The following is a 15693-nucleotide window of genomic DNA, read 5'->3' as shown; positions in this document are numbered from 1 at the left end:
TTGGACAAACGTATCCTTGAGCAACAAAATACAAAGAAACTATAAGGGACTAAAAATGCACAGTTGGGGCAAATTATGGACAAAAAGATACAAAAAGACCAAAAGACACAACTGCCACTTCTGAAGAGCAGGGAGCAAAAGCAGGGTGTTGTGCATGCCCCATACGCACACCACCACCAGAGGGGTGGGCAAAACACTTAAGCCACCCCTCTCACGCGACCCCTGGACCTGCCCCTATCGTCACCCAATATAAGGGGCCAGCTTGCCACCCCCCCCCCCCGGAGTGAGCGAGGGAGCAGGGAACCTGTTACTTGTTCTCACTCCCTCCTGCTGCGGCAGGGGCCCCAATAAAGCCTTGCCTGAATTTCTTGTCTGGCCTCTGATCAATTTCTATTGATTAAGGAGGCCAAGAACTTCCTTAATTGGCAACACTTCCTTTTGGATTTACTCCTGCTGAGGAATGGTGAGAAGCTAACTGTATATTTTAGTTTCAAGTTCCTTCTACCTGTGTGCTCTATGTGATAGAAATCAGTACAAACAAGGATAATGCTCACATCACTAAAAGACAATTTAGACTGAGTAAGTGGGAATTCAGTAAGCCATTAAAAGCGAGATTCACCATGAGGGAACACAGAAAGCAGCTGGCCAATGTTCAAGGTGAATGTGTCTATTAAGATGGGTATCGTGTCCATTATTGTCATTTCCAGAAATCTACCTGAGCCAAAGGTATTTTTCAAGGCTAATGCAATATGTCAGATGAGTGTGCAGCATACAGGTGTCAGGGAAGAGTCTCATTGACTCGAAGGTTTATTGTACAGAGGTCTCACCCTTGGCCACTGCACCCTCCCCAGCAGCTCAGAAGTGGACACTTGGGGAGTGCTCTCATTAAAGGCAAATGATCCCATGGGAGAAGGGACGGATTGATGGCACTAGCTTGCTGAGATAATAACCACCTCTGCTGCACAAAGCCCCAGTTGGAGGTTGAAGAGAATTGCCTACAAGCAATTTACAAGGAGCAGCTAAGAAATAAAACACAGTGTCAGATGGGCCTTTGAAAACCAGTGTGGGAATCTGTTCTTTTTTTTTTTTTTTTTCTGGAAAGAAACAGAAGGTACAGCCACTGGCTACATTTATTTTTGGAGCAGGGAGAAGGGGAAAAAAGAGGAATATATAGAAAAAAGATGTAGACATACGGATTGATCTGATTCAACCCTGGAGAGAAATATCCATCTCAGCGTGTCAGGGTTAAGAAGGGCCACATACTCGTGACTTTGCCATCAGAACTACATAGCTTGGTCTTGCTTTTTTTTGTTTCTTTTTTTTTCTTGCGGTACGCGGGCCTCTCACTGTTGTGACCTCTCCCGTTGCAGAGCACAGGCTCCGGACGCGCAGGCTCAGCGGCCATGGCTCACGGGCCCAGCCGCTCAGCGGCATGTGGGATCTTCCCGGACCGGGGCACGAACCCGTGTCCCCTGCATCGGCAGGCGGACTCTCAACCACTGCGCCACCAGGGAAGCCCGGTCTTGCTTTTTAATAGCAGAAAAGAGCAGGAATGCTGGGATGGGACAATTCTGGAATCAAAAACTGAAAAATACAAATGCCCGATTCACCTTACCTCTTACACAGCCGCACTGTGTACCGGAGCGGCACTTGTCAAGATTTAATGTTGCGTGAATCACCCGGGGACCTTGTTCACATGCAGATTCTGACTCAGAAGATGTGGGGTGAGACCCAGGATTCTGCATTTTTAACAAGTTCCCAGGTGATGCTGATGCTGCCAGTCCGGGACCACATTTTGGGTAGCCAGGTTCTAAGGTATCTATGATAGAGTGTAAGGTTTACTGAGTTAACAGTAGGTGTGGTTTTAATGTGGTTTTAAGATATATAAATGTTAAGACAGGAAGGAAGCTTTAAAGAAGGCAGATGAGATGGCTAAATATCCAGTCTATAAGTAACTCCTACAGCCCAACAACAAAAGTAAACAATTTTAAAATGGGCGGGGGGGCTTCCCTGGTGGCGCAGTGGTTGAGAGTCCGCCTGCCGATGCAGGGGACACGGGTTCGTGTGCCGGTCCGGGAAGATACCACATGCCGCGGAGCGGCTGGACCCGTGAGCCATGGCCGCTGAGCCTGCGCGTCCGGAGCCTGTGCTCCGCAACGGGAGAGGCCGTAACAGTGAGAGGTCCACGTACCGCAAAAAAAAAGGCTAAATTTGAACAGACATTTCTCCAAAAAAGATAGATGGCCAGTAAGCTCATGAAAACATGTTGAACATCACTAATCATTAGAAAAATGCAAATCAAAACCACAGTGAGACCCCACTTCACAGGTGTTAGGATGGATGTTATCAAAAAAACAGAAAATACTGACAAGGATGTGGAGAAATTGGAACTCTTGGCACTTTGCTGTCAGGAATGTAAAATGGTGCAGCCTCTATGGAAAACATATGGCAATTCCTCAAAAAATTAAACACAAGGAGAGGATTCTGGGAAGATGGAGAGTTAAGATGTAGATAGATAGATGGCTATCTGAATCATTTTGCTGTACACTTGAAACTAACACAACATTGTAAATTAACTATACTTCGATAAAGATAAATAAAAAGCACCAGGAATTTGTCTCTTCAGCTAAACAGCAATTGCACTGGCAGAAGCTACCTGATGTAACTATTTTGGAAGTCTGGTGTCTATTGAAGGCTTGCAACTTCCAGGGGCAGACTTGGATGGTAAATTGCAGTTAATTTCAGTCAATTTCAGCCTTTAGCAGTAGTAGCAGCTACCTATCCTCCAACCCCACCCATGCGCAGGCAGCTGTGCATGTGTTCCTGAAGTAGCTTAAACACAGCTTTCTGGAGCCAGAGTGGGCAAAAAGGAACCTGTCCTCCAAATATCAGGGATCTGTGCTCTGATCAGGAATTGCTGCTTCTGATCACAGAGGTGCATGTAAAGAGACAGGCAGCCATTGTTGTTGTACCTCCCCTGCACCATTGTTGCAAGCCCCTCCCCCCCATTAAAGTGAACAGGGAATTCAAAAGGCAAGGCTCTTTCCCCCACCTTCTTCGTTTTTCTCTTTTTCCCTGTTTGGGAGCCAGCCATTAAAGACTAGGATGTTCACAAACAACTGCATACGTGGGGAAAATTAGAAAGTAACTACACATGCCCAGGGAAAGGCTCTGAAAAGACCTAAGAAGGCCTTTAGTTTACACCTCAGGCTAATTCGCCCCACAGAGGCAACCTGCAATAATAAAAAGGAATTTAAAAAAAAAAAAAGAAACCCTGGAAAATGGGGAGAATTTGATTTGTAGAGTTACCACATTATTAGATTCAAACGTCCAGTTTTCAAAAGAAATCACAATGCATGCCATATATTTGTTTCTACACAAATATATGGCCCATTCAGAGGGGAAAAAAATCAACAAAAATTGTTTTTCAAACAGACCTGATGACAAATCTACTAAACAAAGATGTTAAAAGAATGTCTTAAAAATGCTCAAAGGGGGCTTCCCTGGTGGCTCAGTGGTTGAGAGTCCACCAGCCGATGCAGCGGACATGGGTTCGTGCCCCGGTCCGGGAAGATCCCACATGCCGCAGAGTGGCTGGGCCCGTGAGCCATGGCCTCTGAGCCTGCGTGTCCGGAGCCTGTTGCTCCGCAACGGGAGAAGCCACAACAGTGGAAGGCCCGTGTACCACAAAATAAAAACTCAAAGAACGAAAGGAGGATATTAAGAAAGTCAAGAAAATGATGTCCAAATAAAATGGAAATATCAAAAAATAAATAGAAAACCTAAAAAGAAACCAAAAGGAAATTCTGAAGCTGAATAATAAGGTTACTGAAATGAAAATTTCACTAGAGGTATTCAAAGGCAGATTTAAGCAGGGAGAAGAAAGAATCAGCAAACTTAAGACAGGACATGAGGTTGAGAAGCATAAAGAAAAATGACTAAAGAAAAGTGAACAGAGCCTAAGAGACCTGTGGAACGTCAGCAAGCAGATCAATATACACGTTGTAGGAGCTCCAGAAGGAAGAAGAGAAAGAGGCAGAGAAAATACATCAAGAAATAATGGCTGATAACTTCCCAAATTTGATGAAAGACAGATAAGCAAAATGTGGTACCTACTTACAGTGGAATATTGTTCAGCCTTAAAAAAGAAGGAAAGTCTGTAATATGTTACAACATGGATGAAGCTTGAGGACATTATGCTAAGTGAAATAAGCCAGTCCCAAAAAGACAAATACAGCATGATTCCAATTACATGAGGTACATAGAGTAGTCAAATGCATAGGGAGAGAAAGTAACATGGTAGTTGCCAGGGGCTAGAGGGGTGGGGGAATGGGGAGCTCATGTTTAATGGGTACAGAGTTTCAGTTGGGGAAGATGGAGAAGGTCTGCAGATGGATGATAATGATAGTTGCAAAACAGTGTGAATATACTTAATGCCACTGCAACTAAAAGTGGTTAAAATGGTAAGTTTTATGCTGTATATACTTTACCACAGGAAAAAAGAGTCAGCCACCTTAACTCCCTGGTTTCACATATGAAGAAGGTAAGACAAAAGATTATTGTAAATGACGAAGCAGAGAAGCGCAGGTGGCTGGCGATGGAACCAGATGGAACCCTGAGACCTAACTCCCAACTCCACGGTCTGACCTCAGAACTCTGACACTGTGCTGACCTGATATGATGCACAGATGCAAAATTGTGTAGTGAGGAGAGAAGAGGAAACCTAGATTCTAACCATAATTCTCCCACTGTTGTCTGCGATGCTTTAGACAGATGAATCCTTGACTTTCCTGGGAAAGTCCTCTTCTCAGTAAAATGTAGAGACTGATGACATTCTCGTCAGTAAAATGAAGAGAATGTCTCCCAAAATATTTTGCTTGGGGTACTGGTTTCAAGAGATATCCGTAGGGGGAAAAAATATGGTTTTGTAGTCAAATATTTGGGAAATTCTGCAGACTGAATCTCTCTCAGATAGTCACAAAGTATATTAGCATGTTAAAGGCTCTGGAAAATTCTGTAGTAAAGAAATCTGTTCATTTTTTCTTGCCTTGAAGGATGCATTATTAAGCCAGCTACCACTGAGGGCAACTGGACCTCGGTCCCACTGGGGAAACTGAAGGAGTCAGTGTAGAGCACATGCCTCAGTTATCCCACCTGAGGGGCAAAATTGCTGGGGTGTTTATACACCAACTCTCTCCAGTTATAATTTAAGGATTGCTTGGGGTCAGTGTCAAGTTCTTGGTACCCCTGGCCAATTATGTAAGAACAGACCAGTCCTCCATGTAAGGACAGACCAGCCCTCCATGACTTCAGTAAGGGCCTTAGACAATAAGATACAAACAGAGGCTGCTGGAAGTCAGTCTCTTGTGCTGAAGCGGGGCACCAGCAGCTTCTACTACATCCAGCATTTCCCAAATGTACTTGACCATAGAACGCTTCCTCCCTTATATTTCTGAGCACCTAAAATTATCCTGCAGAACTTTGGGAAACTAGATAACCTCTATGGTCCCATCTGGTTCTAATGTTCTAACACACTCTGATTTTAAGTTACTTAAAAATAATTATGGGACTTCCCTGGCCGTCCAATGGTTAGGACTCTGCTCTTCCACGGCAGGGGGCTGAGGTTCAGTCCCTGGTCAGGAAACTAAGATCCCGCAAGCCGTGCTGTGTGGCCAAAACAAAAACAAAAGCACAACGCCTGTTCATCGCTGCAGTACCATCTAGTCCTAAGCCTTGACCCTCCTCTCACGTGCTAGGCAAGTTTGGCCCCCTGCAAGGGTGTGATGGACTCCATTCAGGCTTGGCAGGTGAGAAATCTCAGGACAGTCTCTGAGCTCCCATCCCTGGGATGCATGGGTGTCTGTTTCTCAGGCTTTCCTCCCAGAGGTAACTCAAGAAAGCAGGCGATCTCATTTTTCATCACACCCATCCTTTGAAACGGAGAGATTTCATCTAGGTTCCCAAGTTTGCATATTTGAATTTTTTTTTTTCCAGTAGCAAACCGACCACCTGAACTATTTGCTTGTATTCGCAAAGAGAACTCTTATCTGAGCCTGTGGAAAATCTGACGTCAGAGATCAGTCATTGAAGACTAATAACATAACCGTGTCAAAGGAAAGAAAGAAGGACAAATACTTAATGAAGAAATGTGGCCAACCCCTCCAGACCAACAGACTGTCTCTGAAGAAGCACCCTGATGAACAATCGGCCCAACCAACACCACTGTCAGTGTTCAGCCTCACAGCCAGGCAGCTTGAAGCCTTGCTTTGGGTGGAAAAACATTACGCTGGCCTTGGTTCAAGCCTCCTAACTCCCTTTAGCTGACAAGTCTTAAAAAGAAATCAAGAACCAGAAAGAGATAGAGGTTTGCCGATTTTTTCTTCACATTCAGAGGCTTTCCTGCTCCTAGGATTCATCCCGAAGTTCTGTTTTCTCCCTGCACAAACATATCAATAATTGTCCAGTGATACACACACCTGAAATGTGTGTATACTCATTACAAAATGTGAGTATAAATTATCCGGGAAATCCTATTAACACTGTGGATACATTTAAGGATGTTCGCATGAGACAATTAACAGGCATATTTCTAAATACCAAGTGCCAAGGTGCAATTAATTCAGTCGGTTCAGGCAAGAGCCTGGTGCTATGCTGAGGGGTTGGAGAGAGAGTAGATCAGATGCTTTGGAACTGCTGTGTCTGGAGCAAAATTGGGTCAGATATCGGCCATTTAATGTCTGTCAAATTCATACAAAAAATGAATGAGGAGTAACCAGGAAGATGTCCTAAGGAAGTAGAGTTTTTTGCCTTTTGTAAAAAAAAAAAAATTCAAATATTACACAAATATTGAAGAAAGAAAAAGTCCTCCAGTCTTATCCTCCAAAGATAATTCATGTTGCCAGTAGTTTAGGATCAATACATTCTAGACTTTGCCTATGCTCTTATCTCTCTTTTTATTCTCTAAGAGAATTTGTTTTTATAACTCATCTTGTTTTGCAACGTGTTTTTCTTTTACTTAACCATACATCTTAAACATTTTTCTGTTCTATATCTATCTCATTTTTTTTCAAACTGTGCGTAGTATTCCGTTGTGAGGAGGTGTCAATTTATTTCACTCTCCCCTACAAACGGCCATTTAGCTTGTTTCGCCTTCTTGACAGTTGCTGTGAACATCCTTGAACTTAGATCTTTGAATCCTAATATGTCTTTTTCTAGTTTAAAATCCTAAAAGTGGAATTGCTAGATCAAAAGATGCATTTTATGTCTAACAAACATTGTCAGATTCGAGGAAATCAATCTTAAGTGGACCTTGAGGAACTGGAGGAAAAGCGTAATGGGATTTTCAGACTGAGGTCAGCGCAGAGGAAAGAGGTATAGCTGTAAGCAGGAAGAGCACGCTGACTCCTGTGACCTACAATTTAGGGCAGAGGTTGATAAGACCAAAAATGTAGTTTGGGGGCTGATTGTATATGGAAGGACTGGGCAGTGACAGCTCCTACTGCACTGCATTTCCATTCCCGCCTTGTTTCCTCAAACTCACACCCACCACCACAGCTCACACCCACTGAGCTGAGATCACACGGAGGACAGTGGCCGTGGAGAGGTGTGATGGTTAATTTTATGTGCAAGCTTGCTGGCTAAGGGATGTCCAGACGGCTGGTAAAAACATTACTTCTGGGTGTGTCTGTGTGGGTGTCTCCGGAAGAGATTTGCATTTGAATTGGTAGATGGATCACCATCCCCAGTGCAGGTGGGCATCGCATCGTCCAATCTGCTGACGGCTTCAGTAGAACAAAAAAAAAACAACAATGGAGGAAGGGAGAATTTGCTCTCCATGCTTGAGCTGAGATATCCATCTTCTCCTGCCTTTGGATGTCAGACATTATTAGCTCTCCTGGTTCACTGGGTATTCAAACTCAGGCTGGAATTCTCAGACTTGCGGACTCGAACTTAAACCATTGACTTTCTTGGTGCTCCAGCTTGCAGAAAGCAGATTGTAGGAATTCTCAGCCTTTATAATCCCATGAGCCAATTCCTATAATAAGTCTCCTCTTACCTCTACCTGTATCTCTAGCTATACCTCTATCATATTGGTTCTGTCCCTCTGGAGAACCCTGACTAGCACAGGGGGTGTAGGCAATGGTGAAGGGTTAACAGAGATGGATGGAAGCTTACCTAGCCCCCTCCATTTGCTTGGGGGCCGTGTGAAGGGTCTTCCCTTAAATGTGAAGGTAGAGAAGGTATTGAGAGGAAAGGAAATGCCCTCAGATGCAGAGAATTTGAGAGACAAAGAGTAAGTGATGATACAGATTCTTTGGGGACACATGGTCTCTGAGCAGAGGGACATTGAAGAGAGGGTGTGTGCAGAGCAGCCATCTTTACTATGGAACCTGAGCCCTGGGTGTACAAGGCTTCCAAAGGGCATGTGGGCACAGGTGGTTCAGAGGGAATTAAGTTCCATGTCTTCCATTTCCATGCAAACTCTTTCCTAGAACTAGTCTGCCTGAGGTTGTATCTGTGGCCAAACATCCTGGAGGTTTTCCTTCCCCACCTCTCCTTTCCCAAGCGCCCATCTCCCATTTTTAGCTATTATTTTGTTGTTGTTAACCGCTCCCTAAGTGCATGTATTTTCTACGTTGGGGCATGATTTTGCGCAGAGGGGAGTCTTGCAAGATTGCCATAGGGAGAACGAGAAAAGGATATGCTTTTAAATGTCAAGAAACCAGGAAAAGGTTTTCTGACATCCTGGGCGTGGTGAAAAATAAGCCAGATCAAGATTTTACTCCACTCCATCTGATCAGTGTATCAGAAGGGATTCCAGCACACAATGGGCTGTATTCTGTGATCCACGGGAAGTTGTCAAAAATGATTTTTGAAATGAATTGCTTAGGCTACTTTGTGCCCTGAGAAAAATGGCCCTGTATTCAGAAAAACCTCATTTTTTAAAGAGGCAATTTCAGTGCCTAAATATCTGAACGTAGTTAAATATTTATAGATTCACAACGTTAAATATTCACGTTCCCTCTGGTAAGCAAATGACTCCTATCCTCCGTCATAGCCTCACGGATTCATGTATCTCTCATTACCTGCTTCTTTAGCTATTCTTTTTAGCCCTTTCAAGTCATCTAATTGCTCCAGCAACCAGGACATTTTTCTCACTCCTGTTCATTAAAAGGCTTGGCTTGGGCTTCCCTGGTGGTGCAGTGGTTGAGAGTCCGCCTGCCGATGCAGGGGACACGGGTTCGTGCCCCGGTCCGGGAAGATCCCACGTGCCACAGAGCGGCTGGGCCCGTGAGCCATGGCCGCTGAGCCTGCGCGTCCGGAGCCTGTGCTCCGCAGCGGGAGAGGTCACAGCAGTGAGAGGCCCGTGTACCGCAAAAACAAACAAAAAACAAAAACAAAAACAAAAGGCTTGGCTTCCAGTGCTCTGCGCTTAGAGCCAGAATCAAAGCTACAACGAGGTATCACCTCACACCAGTCAGAATAGCCATCATCAAAAAGTCTACAAACAATAAATGCTGGAGAGGGTGTGGAGAAAAGGGAACCCTCCTGCACTGTTGGTGGGAATGTAAATTGGTGCAGACACTATGGAAAACAGTATTGAGGTTTTTTAAAAAACTAAAAATAGAGTTACCATGTGATCCAGAAATCCCACTCCTGGGCATGTACCCAGAGAAAACCATAATTCGAAAAGGTACATGCACCCCCATGTTCATTGCAGCACTATTTACAATAGCCAGGACGTGGAAGCAACCTAAACATCCATAGACAGAGGAATGGATAAAGAAAATGTGGTACATATATACACTGGAATATTACTCAGCCATAAAAAAGAATGGAATAATGCCATTTGCAGCAACATGGATGGACCTAGAGATTATAATACTCAGTGAAGTAAGTCGGACACAGAAAGATTAATATCATATGATACCACTCACATGTGGAATCTAATTTTAAACAATTATATAAATGAACTTATTTACAAAACAGAAACAGACTCACAGATTTTGAAAACAAGCTTATGTTTACCAAAGGCGAAAGGTGTGGAGGGGAGGGATAAATCAGGAGCTTAGGATTACCATACACACACTACTATATAGAAAATCGATAACTAACAAGGACCTACTGTATAGCACAGGGAACTCTACTCAATATTTTGTCATAACCTATATGGGAAAAGAATCTGAAAAACAATGAATATATGTGTATGTATAACTGAATCACTTTGTTGTAAAGCTGAAGTTAATACAACATTGTAAATCAACTATACTCCAATAAATTTTAAAAAAAAGCTTCCAATACTCCATGCCTAGGGCCAGAATTAATCCAGAACTAGAGCCTTCTCTTTAGCTTGGTCCTTCGTCCACCCTACTCCCTGATTTCACCATTGCCATCACCACCAGCCTGCTCCAGCTTCGTCTCCCACCTCAGCTCTCTGCTACCCATTCCTTCTGAAGCTCCTACACGCCTCTCCATCTGAAACAGGAAGGGACAGGCTGCCCTGTGGGTTTGCTTCTGCCACAGAAGCCAGAGGACACAATTAGGGACTCTGAGGATTGTCCTATAAGTCTTGCACTTTGGGTCAAAAGTAATCGGATTGAGATTTGGCATCCACTTAATCACCTTCGATGATCATGTATGACCCCGATGAGTCCCCTCCGCACTCCTTCATCCTTCTCGTTACTCATTCTCCCATTCTTTTTTTAAAGTTATCTCCCAGAGAGAACCAAGATGAGAGGCAACGAGGGTCTGCCCAACACACAGAGGTGTTGAGTCCAAGCCCTGAAGTCCCTGAAACTACTTAAGTTCCTTCAACTTCTTCCATTCTGCAAACCCATGTCCTTCCCATAGGTCCCTTTTTTTGACTAAGCTGGGTTGAGCTGGATTTCTGTTCATACATGGCATGCTGTAATAATCAATGAACATGTGTGCAGTGTAGAAACTTCTATTCTTGGGAACTATATTCAATAAACCATAGTGGAAACCATAATGGAAACGAATGTAAATATATGTATAACTGAATCACTTTGCAGTACGGCAAAAATTAACACAACATTGTAAATCAACTATACTTCAATAAAAAAAGAAATTTCTATTCCTTTATAATGGCACTGGTAGAAGAGCTAAGGGGTCTCAGTTTTGTTTTCCCACAAAGCAATAAGGTGCCTCTGAGATGCACTACATGCCAGGAATGCGCAGATGGATAAGATGCTCACACACCAGAATCTGCAGACATTTTTTTTTTTTCGGTACGCGGGCCTCTCACTGTTGTGGCCTCTGCCGTTGCGAAGCGCAGGCTCAGCGGCCATGGCTCACGGGCCCAGCCGCTCCGCGGCATGCGGGATCCTCCCGGACCGGGGCACGAACCTGCGTCCCCTGCATCGGCAGGCGGACTCTCAACCACTTCGCCACCAGGGAAGCCCTGCAGACATTTTTTGAGGGCCTGGTGGAAGTCACTGCCCTCAGGAGTTTGCTCTCCAAAGAGGGCACTCACCGCAAATTATGACATGTGTAATAAAAGAGGAACAAAAGACTTGCCATGCTGATTCAAAATGGGAAAAATGACATCCCACTGTGGGGACAGGAAAGGCTTGGAGAAGGAGAAGCCAGTTTAGCCGGGCCCTCAAGCATAGCTAGGAGGTTCCAGCAGGTGAAGACCGTGAGAAAAAGCATTCCAGCCGGAGGATTCGGAGAAGCAACTAAGTGTAGGGCAAGCTTCCGGAACAGCGAGTACCCAGTCTGGCTGAAATGTTGGGAGTGTGAATGTGAGCTGTGAAATAGCAATAAAATGCAGGAAGGGGAAGATATGGTATGGGGGCCTGCCTCTCATCAGGCCAAGAGTGTTCTCTTCATTTACAAGACAATTTAATAGATGTCACAAAATGTTTCTGAGCCAAGAAATAACGTGGTCGGAGCCACACTTTAATAAGATTAATCGGGCAGCATTATGGGGGATGATTTCAAAGGCAGACAGAATGGGGGCAGGGAAACTAGTAAGAAAGCAGATGCAATCATCTCAGGCAGGAGATAATGAGGAACTGAGCTGGGGCGGTAGAGATGGGAAGGGAGGAATTGATGGATGGGAGAGGAACCGTAGAGGGAGAAAACTGACAGCATTTGACAACTCTGAGTAGGAAATCCTTCACAAATGTGTGCATCATTTTTATTTGGTGTTACTTAGGGTAGTCAAGATTTGCAGACCATCTGTCATTGATGGTAAGAAGAAAGTCAGATTTTTTTTTTTTTTTTTTTTTTTTTTTTTTTTTTTTGCGGTACACGGGCCTCTCACTGCTGTGGCCTCTCCCGTTGCGGAGCACAGGCTCCGGTCGCGCAGGCTCAGCGGCCATGGCTCACGGGCCCAGCCGCTCCGCGGCATGTGGGATCTTCCCGGATCGGGGCACGAACCCGCGTCCCCTGCTTCGGCAGGCAGACTCTCAACCACTGCGCTACCAGGGAAGCCCGGAAGTCGGATTTTATCCCCACTTAAAGCTAGTGTCGGAAATCAGGAGACCGCAAGCTCAAAGGATTGTGCAGAAGGAGAATGTGGCAGAGGACCAGTCCCCTACTTAGTGCAATGCCTGGACAACATCGGGCTCCTCTACCCACAATGCTCTCTAAATGGAACACCTCACTAGGTACCAGAGCCATCACAACAGTCATGAGCTGTCCAGGGGTCCACTAGGGCTGCGTTGCACTCGGGCACAAACCAGCTTCAGAGCCCCACCTGGGAGCAGACCCAGGGCTCTGGACAGGGACAACGTATAAGCCCTAGGGGACAGGAAGCAGGGCTGCCTGTTTGTCACCCGCATCCCCCTCACCCAGCACAGAGCCTGGCATGTAGCAGATGCGTAGTTAATGGATAAAGGAATGATCCAGTAACTGAATGAATGAAGGATTTCTAGAGTGTCCAAACATCCTATGGAGGCCTTAGCAGCTGCCATCCCTCTCCCTCCACCAGCATGGTAGCAGCCCCTGCTTCTCTCTGAAGCTCCCCAGAAAAGCTGAGCTCTCCGTGGCTTCAGCCACAGCCTGAGAGGTGGCAGAGCGTGACCCCCAGCTCCAGGGGACAGGAGAGGCAGGAGGCAGGTGAGTGGCCAGGAGACGAGGACCTGATAGGGACCCATCCAACACTCCACTAATTGGGAAGGTCATAACGCTGACGCTGGTTCTCTCAAGAGTAGACAGAGGAAGGGAACAGATTAAATCATCATTTTTTAATTTCAGTCGGTAAAGCATTGAGGAATAGCAACAGCGTGAACCACTCTCTCAAGCAAATAATATCTGAGGCGCCTACCACGGTGACTGCCAGTGTCTCAACACTTGTTTCCTTCCTTGTCATCTCTCTCTTGCTTCAAGCCACGATCTGATGAATCTCTGTGCCAGGAAAAAACAAAATTTATTAAAATTATGCTGCCAAACTGTTGTAATTTTACTTGGTCTTGCTTTCAGCTGTTTCAAAGAAAAATGTTCCCTCCCCAACCCGAGAGCTTTAAGCTTAGAAACAACACCTGCCTCGGGTCCTTCTGCTTCTTTCTTGCACAAACAGAAGGGCCTCCTATATATTGTCATCTACAAAGGTCCAGAGAGAGAAATCTCTTGTCATTACCCCATCCTCTGACTACATGAGGGTTGTCATTGCCATACGTATGAGGCATTTTGAGATTGAGAAATTCCAGTGATCAGAATTTTGCCACATATATCCCAGGAGAGTGTGTGTGTGTGTGTGTGTGTGTGTGTATAAATATAAATATATAAATTTTTATGTGTGCATAGGCACAAGCAAAAAGCCAAAAAGCCTTGACCTCCATTGGGTTGTGACCGTATCAATGATCTTGGTCCTGCAGATGAGCTGAATGGAAGAAATGGTTGTTCCTGAATGGAAAAACCAAGGTGATCCCACTCGATCCTGGACAGTGGAAGGTATGGGGCCTGCCAGTCCCCTTCAGGTGAGAGGGGGCCATTATCAAGGGGTGATGGGTGTCCTCCTTGGGGATTATGTGGCCACTGGTGAGCCTCTGACTTCATGACCAATGAAACTAAAACTACCCAAAGGTAGGATCAGCCTCAAGAATGAGCTGGGGTGGGGGGGGCTTCCCTGGTGGCGCAGTGGTTAAGAATCCGCCTGCCAATGCAGGGGACACGGGTTCGAGCCCTGGTCCGGGAAAGTCCCACATGCCGCAGAGCAGCTAAGCCCGTGCGTCACAACTACTGAGCCTGCACTTTACAGCTTGCGAGCCGCAACTACTGAGCCCACATGCCACAACTACTGAAGCCCACACACCTAGAGCCCGTGCTCCACAACAAGAGAAGCCGACGCAGTGAGAAGCCCGTGCACCGCAACGAAGAGTAGCCCCCCACCCCAGCCCGGCTCGCCTCAACAATAGAAAGCCCGCGTGCAGCAATGAAGAGCCAACGCAGCCATAAATAAATAAATAAATAAAATCTATAAAACAGAATGAGCTGGTGAAACACCTCTGGAAAATCACGGCAGCTGATGCTGGGGGAAGAAGCAAAAAGTTTGGGGGTCTGGCAAAAGCAGTGCCAGCCAAACTAGCTGGTGGCAGAACTTCAGTGGAGTTAAGAAATCCTCAGTCTGTGATCACATTCATCTCCTCAACTCATGTGCTTCTGTGTTGTTTGGCTGGGATGTGTTTTTCCATGCATTTCCTAATAAGATTCCTTTGGGGAAAGTCCAGCTTCGCTTCAGTTGAATGAAGGGATGAGAGGAGGCAGACAGCTGGACCAAGTCACCGGTAGACATCAGGCTGCTCCCCAGCCACTCGGAGGAGTGGTGGCCCTGGCAGCAGCTCAGCTGGAAGCGGTGCGATGGGTAGGAGAGAAAAGTGAACCACAGGAGCTGGAGGTTAGAGCCCTGTGCCCCTGGGGTACTCCCTCTCACCCCCTTAGCTCCTTGAGTCTCTAACCTTCGTTGTCTGCCCTGAAGAATGTGGGCTGGGGACTGAGGAGGGAGAATAGTGTTCTGAGCACAGCTGCGCATGCAGACAGATGGAGATCAAGGACTCAGCTCTGTCACACTAGGCTGAGTCACCTTGGAAATGATACTGAATATCTCCAAGCCTCAATTTTTTCATTTGCTAAAAAGGAATAACAGTAGTTATTTAATCATTGCTGGAATTAAATGAGATAAAAATATACATAAAAGTTGTTATTGCTCAGTCAGCCCATCACCTCCCACCTCCTCTGGGAAAAGCCCTCCTCCTTCCGGAACTACCCTTCCCCCACACCTCTACTTCATCATCCACATGGAAGTCATTACCTTTTTACATGACCTTAACCACAGTGACTGACCAAGAGGTAATCCCCCTTCTAAGTTATGCCAGGAACAGTAGACACCCCATAACTACAATCATCGGTCCAGGGATGGGCATGTATCTTAAGCAAGTCCCCGGGACTCTTCAAAAGGAAGAGAGGCGGCAGATGTTGAAGTCCCCGGCTCCAGTCACCCCACCCTTCAGTGGTCTGGCTACACGCTAATCTGAATTATGTTTGTGTCACATGCAACCAAAAGAATCCTGTATAGGCCAGGAGTGGAGTGTTCAAAGTGAAAAATCCTAAAATGTGAACAGGTTGAGGTGAGGGCAGTACGGTTGTTTTAACACGTTTGCAAGTTCTTTTTTTTTTTAATTTAACATCTTTATTGGAATATAATTGCTTTACAATGGTGTGTTAGTT

The sequence above is a fragment of the Lagenorhynchus albirostris genome, chromosome 18 (genome assembly GCF_949774975.1).
Source record: "Lagenorhynchus albirostris chromosome 18, mLagAlb1.1, whole genome shotgun sequence".
Taxonomy (NCBI): Eukaryota; Metazoa; Chordata; class Mammalia; order Artiodactyla; family Delphinidae; genus Lagenorhynchus; species Lagenorhynchus albirostris.
This window is presented reverse-complemented; position numbering follows the sequence as displayed.